At 40.1% G+C, this 12,081-nt stretch overlaps 1 pseudogene; it reads right to left on the bottom strand.

Moving 5' to 3' along the window:
• Nucleotides 1-8,040: 8,040 nt before the first annotated feature.
• On the bottom strand, nt 8,041-9,302 carry LOC109433979 (eIF5-mimic protein 2; annotated as a pseudogene).
• Nucleotides 9,303-12,081: the final 2,779 nt, after the last annotated feature.

Below are 12,081 nucleotides of genomic sequence, written 5' to 3'. Positions count from 1 at the left end.
AGACAGGGTTATTACAGGATTTGGGGGAAGAGTGATGTTTAGGTGAAGATTCAATAAAGCCATGTTTGATAGGCTCAAAGCAAAGCAGGACTTTGTGTAAAGCCATCGATAGGCAGACTTGGGGTCTTAGTTCTTTGGAAAATACAAAGATAAAGGTTGAATTTCTACATCTGAAAACTTATCTGAAGGACTGGGGGCTGAAAAGCAAGGCTGCTTTTCTGTGTCACAGGCTCCCGCCTGGATCCTCCAAGTACCAGTGGGATATTTCACTCTTACCGATCTGATTTCAAACAGCCAATGTTGTTCAGCAATATAATTTTGTTAATTAACAAAAAATTTTTTTTTACAGTTTACAAAAAGGACTAAACCTCATTGATGGCCATGAAGTAGGAGGAGCTTTCTCCTCCTATAAGAAAGGCTATCCTACCCCTTCACTAAAAACGAGGGCAGCTCAACCTCGAAGGACAAGGGAGCCTTGACCGATCCCTGCCACAGTTCAGGGTCTCAGCTTCTAGGGGAACAGGGAGGAGGCTAGAAGTTTCAAATCACCAAGTGTGACCATAAACCTAGGAAAGCTACCCAAGAAGTCATTACGAAACCGGCAAAGATGGTTCACTGCAGCCTGGCTGAAGGCAGTGAGTGGTGAAAGCACTGCAGGCTTACGCCACAATAAGCTCAGACTATTCATAAAGCAGTATAGTGGGGTGGGGGGTGGGGGCAGGAAACAGGCACAGGGAGTCAGGCTGACTTGCTGCCTTCTCCTGAGTTGAATACATCACCTGTGACCAGGGTCTTTGGATAGTTTAGCAAGTGACCTCTCCTTCCGTATGTGCCTGGTGGGGCAAGGAAAACTGCATACAAAGCAGGAGAGGTAAACCTGTTTCAAGTGGATCTTGGGAAGAGGACAAAAATTAGAGCAGGTCACGGGCGGGGGAGGAGGAAGGGAGGTGAAGAACAGATGGGGGTGAGCAAGAAGCCTGGGAGCCTGCAACATTAGTTGCAAGAACTATCCAAAAGGAAGAAGCAGAGCCACAATAAAAATAGAAAGACACGCAGGTGGAAGAAGCAGGTGGAAGAAACGTCAGGCCATAGATTCCGGGAGAGGAGGAGGAGATGGGAGACAGAGCTGGGGTGGAGAACTAATAGAGGGAAATAGTGTGAGAAAGCACTCAAATGTGTACCTTCCCCTCTCTGACAGGACTCCTCTGGTTTAAAAAGAAAGTCCCCAGCGATACAGATAGTTGTGGCCCCTAACACGTTGCAAGTTCTATGAGAAGCCTGCTGACGTCCCTTTAAGGCCAGTTCTGAAAAATAATCCCTCTGGGGAAAGATCAAGGCATCAAGATGGTGGCCAGTGTTCTGGGGGAAAGGATGCTGGGATCACGTTCCAGAAAAAGAATGGGATAAAAAGAATGAAATCTGATAAACACTGGTGGAAGTGGGAAGGTGCATCCCCCATGGAGACATGGAACTAGGGGAGAGAAAACGTTGCAGAAGAGGAAATGGGGTACAGAAATATTTTTGTAAGGGGGGGATTTTACTGGATTTAGACGAGAAGGGTACAGTGAAACAACCAATTCAATCATCCCTTGCTGCATATCAGCCAACCCGAGGGGTCAGATTGTAATTGGCACTAATCATGACAATCTTGCTCCCTTTTATTAAGGTCACTGGTATCAGGATGGACACATGACCCAATTCTAGCCAACAAAAGTAAGAAATCTGCTAGGGGTCTGTCATGCAGGGTGTCATGCGGGGTCTCTGGTCCCGCTCCCCACATAAGAACGCAGGACATGGTGAGGCCAAAAAGGAACACCCACAGAGCCATAAATAGGAGAGTCATACCACTATATTCTCGCTGGAAGCTGGGTTGGAGAAACAGGAAGCAGGAGCCACACGATCCGCAACCTGCCATCCACTTCTCTCTGCCAACCAACCTCGCTTGCTAGCTGCAATCCACCATGCTAACTGCAATCCGCGCTTGCTAGCTCAGTCACCATCTTCCTGCTAGCCCCCCATTTCCTGCTAGCGTAGCCACGGCAATTATATTAGTGGCCAATGGCTCACTGGTTACAGCTGACGGCCAACTAGCCACAGCTAATGGCCATCCAATCACAGTTGATGGCCATTTACTACCTGAGCCAGCACCCTTCTACGAGAGGCCGAGAGCCTGGAAACTGCACTACTGGCTCTGTCCCCAAAAGAGGTAAATATGTGAGGAGCTGCCCTCTCCCTTCCTGGTTTGGAAGCTTTTCTGAGAGGATGTGACACTTGGAGCTGCAGCAGCCATTTTAGGGCCAGAAGGTCACAAAGTTGAAGGAGAAAACTAACAAACTATGGGTGGCAGAGAAGAAGGATGAAAGGTTCTTGGTCCTGATGACCTTATAGAGCTGGAACCCCCAGCTCCAAACTCATTGTTAATAAACATTGCTATGGTTGACTTGCTGTTCACTAGATACTCTCTGACTTGTAGCCAAAAGTGTCTTAACTGGAATGAATAAGACTATATCATATCTAAAATTCCTACATCCTACTAGAACCTACCCAATGCCATCTTTTCTTATTTTATTTTGTGATCCTGGAATTTTGGAACTCTGACTATTTGTTTTGTAGGAGCTATGAAATCTTGGTGTTTATCTTACCTATTACGACTGACCTAAGGAGATTTCTTATGGTTTCAGTCAGTAGCTCTGGCACCAAGATGTTGGGACTCCGCTCATTCAGATAGGGGCTTTTGAAAGCTGACTAGTTGAGACTGCATTACACGACAAAAAACAAACCTACTGGATGAGATCCTTTTTAAGGTTGAGTATCAGCTAACTGGCAGTCTTGGCTGCAAGCTCTCCTTTTATTGATAAAAATGTCCATGCTTATTGTGGGATCTTGATTGGTATGGAAACAAGAGAGGGTTGAATGGGTGGGGTGGGGCTCACGAGCAATGTTGTCCTGTGGAGGGGTGCTTGGCCCTGCTCAGTGTTCTTGGAAAACAGGGGATCCACCCAGTCTTCTTGCCCCTGGAGTCGTTATAACACATGTCATGCCCACGTGAAGATGAGGTTATATGTTCCTGGATGCCAATTTACTACTCACGATTAGGGGCTTGCTGCTCACTGATTCTGTTCATCCCTGCCCCCCGCCCTTCTAATAACTGTTCTTTATGCTTAGCGCACAACCCTCATCTTTGTATGTAAATTAAGCCTCAATAAAAAAGTTGATTAGAAAAAGTCATGTCACCTCACCTCTGTGCCCATATTATATAGGTGTATATAAAGTCGTCAATAAGTCTTCCCAAGTTTCAACAAGCCAAGCAGGTCTCTGCTTTTGCTGTGCCACTCTGCAGAAGGGGTGACTGCTATGGGACAGCCCAAGTTACACAAAAGGGCAGAAACCATGACACAAACAGGTGATAAATGGCAACCAGCTCTTATCCTGGTGAGGAAGATCTGCAGGAATTAGTAAGGACTGTGGCCAACTGGAGAGTGCATGGTTCATCTAAATGTAACTCCTGTTACCAAGGAGCCAGTGGACTCACTGCTGCCATACCTTCTAATTTTTCCAGTTCAAAGTCCAGCTGTTACTGCTGTTTGGAAATCTTGTGTCCTGACAACCAATTCAAAATGTTTAAGTACTCTGTGGTGAAAACAAAACAGGACTGAGCATTGTGGACTGGCTTCCAGGCTTCCAGTTTGTGGCCTCTCCAGCAGTGGAGGCTGAGGAGGTTCAGATGTTGGGGAGGGGTGGGGGAGGAAGCAAGAGGAAGTGTCAAGTGCAGTTCACAGATACCTTTGACAAGATCTAATGGCAAACAGCTGCAGAGACCTGCTGACTTTCTAACATCATCCTTACCAGTCCCTTGTTCTCGTTTTGAAGTCCCTGCCACCCCAGCTGCCCTTCTCTGAGAGCCATCTCCCTCACTCACAAGACAGGTCTCTGAAGGACACAACCAGGCAGAGCAGAGGAGGTTCTAGTATTCTCCAATTCCAGGTCCCTCTCTCTCAACCCTGGCTCCTCCTCCTGCTCCCACGCTCTGGAGGCATTGTTCTGGAAGGCACTCCCCTTTTGCTCTTGTTCTACACCAGCATCTCCCTAGGTGTTCCAATCCAATCTAGTAGCTTTGATCACTGATGACACCCATATATTTATCTCCAGCCCCAGACTCTTGTGTATCCAGCTGTGTACAGAGACATCACAAGTTCACAAGTTCACAAGTTCAAACCAAGTTCACTTCCTCCCCCAAATTTGACCCCACCTCCTAGCCCTGTCCACCTCTGTAAATGGCAACGCCATCTATCTATCTGCCCAGGCCAGAAACCCAGGCATCATTTTTTGTTTTTTTGTTTTTTTTTTAAGATTTAATTCTTTTTTATTTTTAAAGAGATCACACAATAAAATGGAAATTTTTCAGTGGTACGCGTTTCACATGTACAGTTCTGTGAATTTTAACACACATACATTCCTGTAACCTCCAAATCAAGATAAAGGGCCATTATAGTCACATCTTCCCCTCACCCCTAACCACTGACAACCACAGATCCGCTGTCGTGTCAGTTTTACTGTTTCAAGAAAGTCACATAAATGGAATCACACAGTCTTTAACCTTTTGAGACTGGCTTCTTTCACTTAGCATAATGTCTTTGAGATTCATTCTAGTTATTGTGAATATTACAGTTTGTTTCTTTTTACTGCTGAGTAGTTAGTTCCATTGAATGACTGCACCACAATTTGCTTATCTATACACCCACTGAATGAGATTTGGGTTGTTTCAGTTTAGGGCAATTATGGATAGAGCTACTCTAAACATTCATGTACAGGTTTTTGTATGGACATATGTTTTCATTTCTCTAGGTCAAATATCCGAGAGAGGGATGGCTGAGTCATATGAAGTCAGACAATTAAGTTCGCAAACTCATCCTAGAAAAAGTACTACATACCTCATTGCTGAATATCACTACGGTCACCTTCAAAGTACTCCCCTTGGGAAGCTATGCACCGACACCAGTGCCTAGTCCACCCTTCAAAGCAATTTTGGAACTCTTTTTTCTGGAATGGCCATCAGAGCTATTGTATTACCCTTGATGTCCTGAATGTCATCAAAAGATCTTCCTTTCAATATTTCCTTGATCTTTGGGTAAAGAAAGTAGTCATTGGGGGTCAGATCAGGTGAGTAGGGAAGGTGTTGCAACACAGTTATTTGTTTACTGGCTAAAAACTCTCTCACAGACAGTGCTGTGTGAGCTGGTGCATTGTCGTGATGCAAGAGCCTTGAATTGTTGGTGAAAAGTTCAGGTCATTTTCGTCTAACTTTTTCACGCAGCCTTTTCAGCACTTCCAAATAGTAAACTTGGTTAACTGTTTGTCTAGTTGGTACAAATTCATAATGAATAATCCCTCGGATATAAAAAAGTTTAGCAATATTATTGCAACAAGTTCTCAAACTTAATTGTCAGACCTCATATGATAATTGTATGTTGAATTTTTTTTTTAATCTATATTGAAATTTATTGGGGTACTATTAGAAAAGTCTGAAAAGGCTTCCTGGGGAAGGGTGATAATGAGCTTTGAGAAACAGAAGTAGATCTTAATCACATGCATTTCCTCTCACCACCATCATTATGCTATGTCAAAATATCCTGTGGCATTTTTGGTATTTGGAGTTTTCATAAGAACAGCATAATACATATCTTAGGACAATACTCCCAGAAATAATTAAGATTAAGAAACTTATGATCAGCTCTAAACACACATTTAATTATGGCATCTAAGAGGAGACTTATCTTTAGAAACTGACACCAAGTTAGGAAAATCAATGAACAGATATCCAACCATAATTACAAGTACAATTTTAACATCTGTATTAAGAATTACATATTTGAGACATTATAAGTTGGCACTGGCAGCTGAGTTCCAAAATTATCACTTAAAATTCAAAATGAAAATCTGTAGTCTTTTCAGAAAGCATCCCCTTTCTTTACACTGTCACACGTGACTTACCCATTTATTGTAATATTGTAGTTAGTAAACACTACTTTGTCATTATGAAAAAAACTAGGATCAAAGATCATAATGTAGTTCTGGAAGACTACACACTCTTTCACTATACACAGTATATAATAAAACAGGGTACACTCTGAATGGCAGTAACATGCAATGATTTGGTTGTAGAAATGTTAATGTAGTTTCCGCTACATCAGGTTTCTGTGTAGGTGTTTACAGATTGGGAGTTATAAGGACGAAAAAAGCAATTATTTAATGCTTATGTAATAAAGACACTTGAATGTATAACATAGTTACCACTGGACATGAACATGGAATTTACAAAAAATAAAAAATTAATAAGACTGACCTATATAAACTGATAAGGATGGACTTTATTTCTAAAAAAAAGTCTTTTGAGGACTACAAATTACAAAGTAAAAGCAGATCACTATGTAGAAACCTACTGAATACATTTTGCCTGTGCATAAAAACTTTCATTTAACAATTTCACCCTATTCACAATGGTATCAGTAATAATGCTCTTCTTCGTAAGATTACTATATACCGTTATTTCAAATTATGCTACATGTTACTCCTTCCAGGTGAACTAAACACCAAATTCTTGGCTCATAAAAATGGCACCTTTGAAAGGGGCAATTTCCACTCAGTCTCTGGTGGCATTATTCCAAGCTAATTTCTTTCAACAATCAAAAAACTTTCAAAATATTCACTTTTACTATGAGGTCTTTCCACCAAAAACTGTGGTCACATTTTGTTTTCTACTGACTACATATATCGATGAGTGGGCAGTAAGAAAAGAAAGATGAAAATTAAAATAAATGTATCAATTGTATAGAAGAGATATTTGGTTCATGGCACTTAAAAGAAAGGCAACTAGGGTTAATAGCCAAATACTTGAGTCATTAGTGAATGTGTTAAGAGAAAGAAGCTGGTCCTATATGACCAAGTAGGAATGTATTATTATCATTGTATTCCATGCTTTACATCAAATACCCTAAGCCATTAGGAAATACGATTTATATTCAGAGTCCCAATTAGAACATACTGATCACTTAACATTTTCAACAATATACTGAGTTTAGTACAGTATTTCCTTTCCTCACACTATTTCATGAGTCCTTTCCTATCAATCTAAATGTATGACAAGTGTTAAATTCGTCAAGTGACAAGACTTTTCTAAGGTACAGTGAAAATGCTATGCAAAGAATACCCATTTGTTTTGCCTGGAAAGATATAAACTTAATGCTGAAGTTTCTCAATGGGAAAAAGCTCAACTTCCTTCTTCCCACGACTTCTGCCACATACAATTTCCCAAAGACCTCACTTCCAAGATATTTTCCATGGCTTCACTAAGGAATGAAAACCAGAGAGCAAACAATTGAGCTCAAGGACATCTGGGGTTAAAAATGCCAAAAAATATTAACATGTAAGCAATGGTCCATATACTCAAGATTAATGTTAATGAATTCAATTACTGTATATGAGAGTTTCATTGATGAGGAGGGCTTTGGGCAAACCCAAATGACCTCACAAATCACTGCCTTTTGAGACTTTGGATACTTTCAAGTGTAATTTGCAAACAGAATTTTTACAACAAATTATTTTTAACCCAATCATATCTTGAAAACTGTTTATATTTAAAAAAAACAGGGAAAAGTGAACTGTTTACTGTGCAAAGCCCTAAATTATATTATTACAGTAGAAAATACAGGAGGTAGAAGATAACTGAAAAAACGAATACAACATTAGATTCAGATCTATAGCTCCTGAAGCTACTTAAAACATGATTTTAGAAACTAATACCAACGTTTCCAGTAACCATAGAAACATTTAAAATAAATTTTGCCATGAAAGCCCTTATATCATGTTTGACATAGGGAGGTAGGAAGATGTAAGAACCAAGACAAGAAACATGACATTTTATCTACAACTCCTGTTTGCTTTACTGAGGGTGTAGTTTCAAAATTCAGTCATCTTCTCCAGCTTCAGACTCACACTTCTTCAGCATTTTTGAGCCACTCTACAAACTTTCATTTGCTCAAGGAAGACACTTTTCCCCTTTGCAACATGTGCATCTTTATACCACTTCAGAATGGGCTCTTCACTCAGGACTTAGCTTTATAAAAAAGCACCGCTATTTTCTGGAAGGCTTTCATGAAATGAATGTTGTCATAGCAATACTCCTGAATCTTCAGTGACAGAGTCAGCTCAGACTGACCTTGAGTAGTGAAGGCAGCAAGTAGAGGGCTGTATTGCTTCAAGTGCTTGATGGCTTGCTCTGCTCCAAGCGCCTCCTTTTGGTTCCATTCCACAGTGCTCATTACACTGGACCAGATATTCCAATGACAACAGGTTCTGGGATGTTGTTTTTTTTTCATCTCCTCTTTGACATACAAAATTATATCCTTAAATGGATCACCACGGGACATCTGTTCTTGAAGTTCTTTCTGGAGTTCCTTACGAGCTCCTATGGTTTGCTGATTCCGAAGATATTCTGAAAGCTCTTTCAAGCCTGCCTCAGTAAAATACTTTGTAAAGTGTTCAATGCTTTGCTTATTGGCAGGGAAAAGTTCCATCAGTCTGTTATCCATGCTGACTTTCCGAAGACTTGAAGCTACTGCACTGATATCTTTTTCATTTATCCATGATTTAAAGAGCTTTACAGCAAAAGCTGCTGAAACCCCTTCTTTAACCAAATTCTCATTATAAAGGCTATTAAGAATGGATGCATTAAGTGTTCCATTAACCAGAAGAACACCAGTCAACATAGCCAGCTTGTTTCTCTCCGACTCTGAAAAACCCTTTAAGAATAGCAGCAACTTTTTTACTTCCTCTTCAAAACCTTTCTCCAGGTATTTGTAGCACCTGATTAACTTGTTAAAAACCGGTGCAAATGCTCGCGTGGTCTCCAGGTCTTCTTGTGCTGCGAACACACAGACATCTGTACGCATCATGTCATCTGCCAGTGTACCACCTGGGGCCAGCCTTCCGCCGGCCACCAGAATGTCAAAGAGTGTTTCTGCATATCGGCGGTAATCAAGTTTTGCTCCAGAAGCATCAAGAAACTTTGCTACTGCTTCCAAATCAGTACCAGTTTCAGTTAAACCTTGAAAAATACAGTCTTGAAACTGAGTGGGGTCAAACCTCTCTTTTTCCTCTCTTTTTCTGGTTTTAAAACGCTGGCCTGATAGCGTTGGCTTTTGCTGCTTTTGATTATTCATAAAAGACACCCGAATTTAAGGCGAAGAGAAAAGAGCCAGAAATTCCCGATGCGGCGACAACTGCGGGGGTATCTCCTCTTCACCGGAACTCAATGTTGAATTTTTTAAGATCCCGTCAATCTGTTTGCCAGAGTACCATTCTGCATTCCTCCCAGCAATATATGAGAGATTCAGGTGCTCCATATCCTCACCAGCACTTGTGTTGTTAGTATTTTTATTTAGCCATTCTGATAGGTGCATAGTGGTCAGAAAGCCTGACTTGATGCCTTGTTCTTTACTACCCACATTCAATTGACCATCAAGTCCTATTTCTTTCATCTCCAGAATGTATGTCATACGAATCTGTTTCCCTCCAGCTCTGCCACAACCATGATTTCTCATTGGACTACTGCAAAAGCTTTTAACCTGGTCTTTCCTTTAGTCCTTATCATCAGTTCACACCACAGCCAGAGGGAGCTTTGAAGAACATAAATTGGATGATGCCATTGCCCTGAATAAAACCATTCAATGGCTTCCCATTCTGATCCCCTCCTCATGGCCTGCCAGGCCCTGTGGCATCCGACCCTGCTTCTCTCTGCAGGTTCCTCAGGGACCATCCCACCTCACTGGCATCACTCTGCTGGCCTGGCTTCAAGCAGGCCACACTCCCAACCTCTGCACATACTGTTTCCTCCACACTTTACCCAGCTGGCTAACCCTGTTTTCAGCTTTTCTCTCCAATGTCATGCTCTTTTTAAATTAATTAATTAATTAATTGATTAGTATTTTTAAAATAATTTTTTATTTTTCAATTACAGTTGACATACAATGTTATATTAGTTTCAGGTGTGCAACAAAATGATTAGACATTTATATAACTTACAAAGTAATCACCCCATCCAATGTCACTGTGTAGAGAGGCTTTCTCTGATCACCCAGTCTCAAATAACCATCCCCCCTCGATATTATCTTCTATTGTGCTACAACAGATGGATTTACATATTTTTCTGTTCATTTGTTTAATATGTGATTATTCCCTCTCGACTGGGAAGCCCGTGACAGCCATCTCCATGTCTGTCTTATTCATTACTGTCTACCCAGGTGCCTAAAACAGTACATAAAATCAAGTAGGCATTTGGCATTTGATAAATAAATGAATGAATAACAAAAAGTAGCTCCGTTTTTCCCTATCATAAAAAAATGCTACAGGAACATCCTTTTACATAAATACTTGTGCACCTGTACATTTCCTAAAAGTGGTGCTGCTATATTAAATGGGATATACGTGTACATTTGAAATTTTTATAAATATTGACAATTACCTTCCCTAGGTAAATCAACCCTGTCTCCCCTAACAGTCTGTAAGAGACCTCATAACCCTGCCAACAAGGAAAAATATCATTTTTTAATTTAGTAACTCAGTGTATTAGTCGGGGTCCTCCCGAGAAACAAACCAATAGGATGTATACTCATATATACATAAAAAGAGACTTGTGCAAGGAATTGACTCACGTGATTGTGGTGGTTTGGTGAGTCCAAAATCTGATGGAGGAGCTCAGCAGGCTGGAGACTCAGGAAAGAGTTACAGTTCAAGTCCAAAGGCAGTCTGCTGGCAAACTCAGAGGGGCTGATGTTACAGATGAAATCTTAAGGCAGTCTGGGGAGTCCCCTCTTGCTCAGGGGAGGTCAGCCTTTTGTTCTATTCATGTCTTCAACTGATTGGGGGAGGCCCACCCACATTATTGTGGTGAGAAATCTGCTTTACTCAAAGTCTACTAATTCAAATGTAAATCTCATCCAAAAATATCCTCAGGGAAATAGCTAGAATAATGTTTTACCAAATATACAGGCACTGTGGCCCAGCCAAGTTAACACATAAAATTAACCATGCACTCGATACTGTTTTAATTTCTCAGATAAGAAATGAAGTAGAAAATATTTGCATACTGTATATAGTCATTTATGTTTCTTCCTATACTTACCTTTCTTATTGCATTTGTAGGAGTTCTTTGAATATTAATATATAAATCCTTTATCAGTTATGTATGTAGTGGTCTTTTACTTTGTTAATGATACTTTTTTCCATAGTGTTATATTTTATATGCTCAAATCTGTCATTTCTTTGATGCCTTCTACATTTATGTCATGCTAGAAAAAAGCCTTCTCACTTACAAGACTTAAAAATGATCTTATGTAATACCTATACAACTTCTGTAGTTTTAAAAAACATATTTTATCTTTAACACACCTGGACTTTACTTTTGTTTTTTTAATTGCAATTCTTCCAAAATGGAGAGGCAACTATCCCAACAGTATTTACTGAATAGTCCATTCTTTCCCACATTGAAATGGATTTGGATCACTTAATTAGAAAGAATCCTCAAAATGTAATCTACAACAAGATATCATCATTTTTCCATCCTATTAGCAAAAATGTTAAAGATTCAAAATACCCAGTGTTGGAGAATGTGCATAGAAATGGATACTCTCATGCCCAGTTGGTGAGAATATAAATTATTGAACACTTTCAGGAAGGTAATATGGATATACCTATCAAAAAATTTAAAGTACATCTCTTTGACTCAGAAATTACATCAACTACATGTGTAAAAATCCCTCTGACCAAAATACTCACATGTATTTAGATAGATAGATAGATAGATAGATAGATAGATAGATAGATAGATAGATAAATAGATAGATAGATAGATAGATCTAGAGATAGATAGATAGTCAGTCACTGAAGCACTGTTTATTATAGCAAAAGAACTGGAAACTATGGAAATGGACCCCAAATGGTTGCATAAATTATAAGATGGTCATAAAATAAAATACCATGTAGCTATTAGAAAGAATACAATAGATCTGTGTATTCTGACACGGA

The sequence above is a fragment of the Rhinolophus sinicus genome, linkage group LG11, assembly GCF_036562045.2.
Source record: "Rhinolophus sinicus isolate RSC01 linkage group LG11, ASM3656204v1, whole genome shotgun sequence".
Taxonomy (NCBI): Eukaryota; Metazoa; Chordata; class Mammalia; order Chiroptera; family Rhinolophidae; genus Rhinolophus; species Rhinolophus sinicus.
This window is presented reverse-complemented; position numbering and strand designations above follow the sequence as displayed.